The following is a 6268-nucleotide window of genomic DNA, read 5'->3' on the forward strand; positions in this document are numbered from 1 at the left end:
GGAGGCAGGACGATTACTTGAGTCCAAGGCATTCCAGACTGCAGTGAGCTATGGTGACAGTACATGCCAACCCTAGTGACAGAGACCCTGTCTCTGAAAAAACAAAAGACAGGGGCAATGATCCTACCCTCAGAGAAAGGCTGTGGGGGTTAAATGAACCTCTGGTACTGTTCTCCCAAAGCCAAACTATCAGCAAGCACAGACCTTGAACTTGAATTTGTGTCTGTCTGGCTCCAAACCAACTCCGTTCATGCTTGAAGTATCATGATTGTTCAAGGAATGGTCTTGTTGCTTTTGTTATTAAGAAGCCCAACAGCCCAACATTGAAGAGAGCAAAGGAAGTGTGTTGGCTTCACATGCATTCTAAGCAAGACTGATAAAGGCTAAAGGCAAGTGGGGCAGAAACTGGGGTGCCTCATTCCTGTGTTTCCCTCCATCGCCTCCTCCCATCAGGTCCTCAATAAAGCCTGGCAGCCTGGATTTGTGCTGAAAGCCCTTGGAGCACGCAAAGGTACCCACATAGCCCTGCTATTCAGCATGCTTTGGGCCTTCCTCTCCCTTCCCTATCTGTTCTTTCTTCAGTTTCCACAGCAGGAAAATGAGAATCATCAGAGTAAGTGCCTCATAGTGTTGTTGTGAGGATTCCAGAGGGTAAACCAAGGAGTGGTCTCAGCACCATGGCTGGCACAGTTAGTGCTTAACAAATTTGTTATTGTTATTATTGTTATTTTGAGACAGAGTCTCACTCTGTTGCCCGGGCTGGAGTGCAGTGGCGTGATCTCCTCTCACTGCAACCTCTGCCTCCTGGGTTCAAGAGATTCTCCTGCCTCAGTCTCCCGAGTAGCTGGGATTACAGGTGTGTGCCACCACGCCTGGCTAATTTTTGTATTTTTAGTAAACACAGGGTTTCACCATGTTGGTCAGACTGGTCTCGAACTCCTGACCTTGTGATCCACCCACCTCAGCCTTCCAAAGTGCCAGGATTACAGGCGTGAGCCACTGCGCCCTATTATTATTATTTGTTGTTGTTGTTTTTGAGATGGAGTCTTGCTCTTGTTGCCCAGGCTGGAGTACAGTAGCATGATCTCAGGTCACTGCAACGTCTGCCTCCAGGGTTCAAGCGATTCTCCTGCCTCAGCCTCCTGAGTAGCTGGGATTATAGGCACGTGCTACCACGCCCAGCTAATTTTTTGTATTTTTAGTGGAGACGGAGTTTCGTCATATTGGCCAGGATGGTCTCTGACCTCAGGTGATCCACCCGCCTCAGCTCCCAAAGTGCAGGGATTACAGGTGTGAGCCACCTGGCCAAATTTGTTATTATTATTAATGCCCTGTCCCTGCCCTTGGGGAACTGCGAAACGTGTTGGGAAAAAGAATACTTTTTTGCCAGATGTGGTGGCTCAAGCACTTTGGGAGGCCGAGGTGGGTGGATCACTTGAGGTCAGGAGTTTGAGGCCAGCCTGACTAACATAGTGAAACCCTGTCTCTACTAAAATATACAAAATTAGCTGGGCTTGGTGGTGTATGCCTGTAATACCAGCTACTTGGGAGGCTGAGGCAGGAGAATCGCTTGAATCTGGGAGGCAGAGGTTGCAGTGAGTCGAGATCATGCCACTGCACTCCAGCCTGGGCAACAAGAGCAAAACTCCGTATCAAAAAACAAAAAAACAAACAAACAAAATCTTTTTAATGACATAATTTTATAAAGCAGTGTGTAAAATAAGACCCAATAATTAAAAAACAAAAAAACGGCCGGGCGCGGTGGCTCAAGCCTGTAATCCCAGCACTTTGGGAGGCCGAGACGGGCAGGATCACGAGGTCAGGAGATCGAGACCATCCTGGCTAACACGATGAAACCCCGTCTCTACTAAAAGATACAAAAAACTAGCCGGGCGAGGTGGCGGGCGCCTGTAGTCCCAGCTACTCGGGAGGCTGAGGCAGGAGAATGGCGTGAACCCAGGAGGCGGAGCTTGCAGTGAGCCGAGATCCAGCCACTGCACTCCAGCCTGGGCGACAGAGCGAGACTCCGTCTCAAAAAAAAAAAAAAAACAAAAAAAACCCCAAAAAAACAACAAAAAAACCCCAGAAATACACATATGTAGAAAAAGACCAGAAGGAAATGTTGGCAGCACTTGACTCTTGGTGGTGAAATTACAGATCTTTATTTAATTTTTCTTTTGTGCTTTTGTGTATTTTCTACATTTTCCACAATGCACATAGCACTTTTACAATCAGGGAAAAACAATAACAACAAAAAAAATGCAATGTAAATCCTGAGAGGAGCTATCACCTGCATTTGGGCTCTTGGGGGGATGGTCCAGGGGAAGTGGATTTAGCACAGCCTGGAAGATTGGGAGAATGTGAACTAGGGAGGGGAGCCAGGTGAAGCCTTTTTGTTCCTTGGTTTTTGTCTGTCTCCTCTAGACTACGGGTTCCTTGAGGGCAGGATCTGTGGTCTGGCTTGTTCACTGCTGTATCCCTAGCATCTTACAAAACAAAAGCCTGGTGCTTAGTAGGTAATCAATAAATACAAATCTAGTGAATGAATACATGACCTTGACAGCTCTGCTTAGCCTAGGAGACAAGGATGTTCTCAGTTCGCTGTCCAGCTGGTCTGCTGCCAAAACTGAGGTGCATGGTTTCCATGGCAACAGAAGAGGGCCCGACAGGCCAGCAGCAGGAGGCAGATGCAGGGATTGTGAGCTCTGCATGTTTTCAAGGTGTGGCCTAGAAATCGGGAACATGGCAGTAGGTTCTTTCAACAGATGTTGAGAGAAAAAAAGCTTCATAAATACGGCTCAGTTGTTCACCAGGCAGGTTTGTCAAGTCAATCAATGAAAAACTCGGGCAAGTAGTCGAGGTCTTTAAAGGTGACATGGGAGGCTCTTAGTGTTTGAAAGGCTAGGAACTCAGGAAAGTTTGGTTTTAGTCTAAACTCTGACTAAGGGTGTGACCTTGGGCAAATTACTTAACCTCTCTGGGCCTCATTCATAAAATGAGGTTTGACCAGCACTAAAATTATTTATAAAAAGACATGTGTGGTAGGAATGTAAAATGGTGGAGTCACTGTGGAAGAGTCTGGTGGTTCCTCAGTAAGTTATACATAGGATTACCCAGCAATTCCACTCCTAGGTATACACCCAAGAGAACTGAAGATAGGCACTCAAATAAATACTTGTGCACAAATGTTCATAGTTGCACTATCCATAATAACTAAAAGGCATCAATGGATGAATGGATAAAGGCAGTTTATCCATACAATGGCGTATCATTCAGCCAGTCATAAAAATGAAGTATTTATACATAATACAACATGAATGAACCTTGAAAACATTACGTTAACTGAAAGAAGCCAGACCCAAAAGGTCACATACAGTATTGTATAATTCCATCTAAATAAAATATCCAGGCGGGGCATGGTGGCTTATGTGTATAATCCCAGCACTTTGGGAGGCTGAGGTGGGCAAATCACCTGAGGTCAGGAGTTCAAGACTAGTCTGGCCAACATGGCAAAACCCCGTCGCTACTGAAAATACAAAAATTAGCTGGGCATGGTGGCGTGAGTCTGTAATCCCAGCTACCTGGGAGACTGAGGCAGGAGAATCGCTTGAACCCAGGAGGCAGAGGTTGTAGCGAGCCGAGATTGCACCACTGCACTCCAGCCTGGGTGACCGAGTGAGACTTTGTCTCAAAAAGATAAAAAATAAATAAATAAAATATCCAGAATAGGTAAATCCATAGAGACAGAATGCAGATTGGTGGTTGCCAGGGGATGGAGGGAGAAGGGAATGGAAAGTGACTTATTAATGTGTATGGAGTTTTCTTTTGGGATGATAAAAATGTTTTGCAACTCGACACAGGTGCTGGTTGCACAATATTGTAAATCTACTAGGTGCTAGTCAATTATACACTTTAAAATTGTTAATTTTATGTCATGTAAATGTTACATCAAAAAAAAAAAGACATGTTCTGCAAGCGTGCCTTTTCGCCTGAAGTTACATAATGGATTCCTGGGAGCCTGAGAGATGGGCAAGACTGAGAGTAATGGATGAAGTGGAGAGGTTACTCCCACCCCCACAATCACACTGCCAAGGTGACATTTGGATAAAAGCTCCCAGGTGGGATCAGAACGGCATCTGGACTGTCTCTGGCCACTTCCCCAAGGTAGGATCCCGGGCCACCCTGGCTCCTTGACCCTCAAGCTGCCTATCTGCAAAACAGGGCTGATGCATGTTCCCTGTTTTCCTTAGAGGACCATGGATGAGGGTCCTGAGAGCACCCTATGAACCCACCTTCACAGGGTGAACCCGTTGGATGGGGCCAGTCATGGCACCCTGTTTTCTAAGTATAGCAGGCAGAGAGTCAGTTCCTGGTTCAAGTGGAGCCATGAAAGGGTGACAGGTTTCAGAAGCCACTGGTGAGAAAGGGGTAGTTTTAGCAGTTTGAATCCTGGCTCCATCACTATCTGTGTGGCCTTGGGCAGGTTACTCCTTACCCAGTTCCAATGGTAGAATGGGAATATCTACACCTACTATGGAGAGACGATGTGTGTATACACTGGACACTCAGAGCAAATCCTTCTTTATCTCTCTTTTTTTTTAAGACAGTTTCACTCTTGTTGCCCAGGCTGGAGTGCAATGGCGCGATCTCGGCTCGCCGCAACCTCCGTCTCCCGGGTTCAAGTGATTCTCCTGACTCAACCTTCCGAGTAACTAGGATTATAGGCATGTGCCACCACGCCCGGCTGATTTTTTGTTTTTAGTAGAGACGGGGTTTCTCCATCTTGGTCAGACTGGTCTCGAACTCCCGACCTCAGGTGCTCCGCCCACCTCAGCCTCCCAAAGTGCTGGGATTACAGGCGTGAGCCGCCGCGCCCGGACCCTTTCCCAGCAGCTCTCTCAAAAATAAAACGTGCCAGTTCCCAAAATCCGCCCAAGAAAGCTGTGGCTCAGAGAAGGAGTCACTAGCCCAAGGTGACAGTGAGTCTGGGCTTAGGACACAGAACTCCTGGCTTCATGTCCAGGGAACTTTCTTCAAGCCTCTAAGGCTCATTCATTATCTCCAACAGAGTTTGGCATATACTATGCCCTAGAGCGGAGGTGTGCAAGACAGGTGCTGCTGTCCCCGTGTACAGGTTAAGTAACAGTCAGTTTAACTGAATCTCAGGGAGGCCACGTGACTAAGCACTGGGACACAAAACCAGAAGGTAGATGTCTCGATTTTGAACTCGGATCAAACGCCAGGGCAACGCCCGGAAGCCTCAGGGCGCGCGTGGCTGGGCGCGAGCTCGGCGCGTATCGGTGGGAATCCCGAGCGGAGTTGGAAGCCGGGCCCGTTCATTTGCATGCTAATACCCAGAATGCTTTTCCCCCGCACACTGCTTCTCTTAATGGAAGCGCTCAGTTTGGAACCGTGGAAAGTTTGGAACACATACTTCGCTCCCTCTTTGCAACTGTGGGAACTTCCCGCCCGCACACGCGGCGCCTGCTGCCTGGGGCTCTGCGCCAGGCGGCCGCCAGCGCTTCCTGGGAAGGCAAACCTTGGTGTACAACTCTAGCGCGGTAGCATCCCCGGGCGGGCCGGGGACAAAGCGCCGAGGCCTGGCGGCAGGGCCCATAACCAGAACACCCGGCGTCTCACAGGGCTGCGGGCGCTGGGGATGCTCCCGGCTTGGAGAGGCCCGAGAGTGTCCCCGACTCCTCCGGCACCCCCACTTCCCCGAGAACTGCTGGGGCTTCCGGGGGTCCCTGCCCCGTCCATCGCCCTCATATTGTCGCCTCCCGGAGCTGGTGACTTCACGCTCCCCGGGGACAAAGCTCGGCGTGCTGGGTTTGGGGGAGAAGCTGGACGCTGGCCTCATCTCCCCAGCTCTTCCGGGCGCGTAGCCCATCAGTTCGGTCCATGTACCGGGTGCAGAAGGAACTCCGGAGGTTCGGCCTGTCTCCGGCCAGGACCCCGGGCCCTCTCTGGTGTTTGAAGCAGGGAGGCGGTCGCAGGCGACTTCTGGGGATTTCGCGCATGAAAGCGGGGCTCCGAAGGGTGGACGACGCCCGCTCGACCTCCGAGTGCGCATCGCAGGCTGGGGGGCCCGGATCCGCACCCCTCAGTTCCTGCCCCCCCAACCCTGCTAGCCGCCACTCTCAGCGGGCAAGGGAGGGGCAGTGGGAGCTGGTTTGCTGGCTCGGCGCTTCGTTTGCATTGGTCCGGGGGGGCTGAGACTGCAGCCCCCGGCCCCGCGGGCGGGGTGGGGAGGCGGGGGCCGGACTGG

At 50.4% G+C, this 6268-nt stretch overlaps 1 pseudogene; it reads right to left on the reverse strand.

Annotated features, from left to right (window-relative positions):
* Positions 1-5086: 5086 nt before the first annotated feature.
* On the reverse strand, positions 5087-6200 carry LOC141407850 (uncharacterized; annotated as a pseudogene).
* Between the last annotated feature and the right edge of the window lie 68 nt (positions 6201-6268).

Source organism: Macaca fascicularis, chromosome 10 (genome assembly GCF_037993035.2).
Source record: "Macaca fascicularis isolate 582-1 chromosome 10, T2T-MFA8v1.1".
Taxonomy (NCBI): domain Eukaryota; kingdom Metazoa; phylum Chordata; class Mammalia; order Primates; family Cercopithecidae; genus Macaca; species Macaca fascicularis.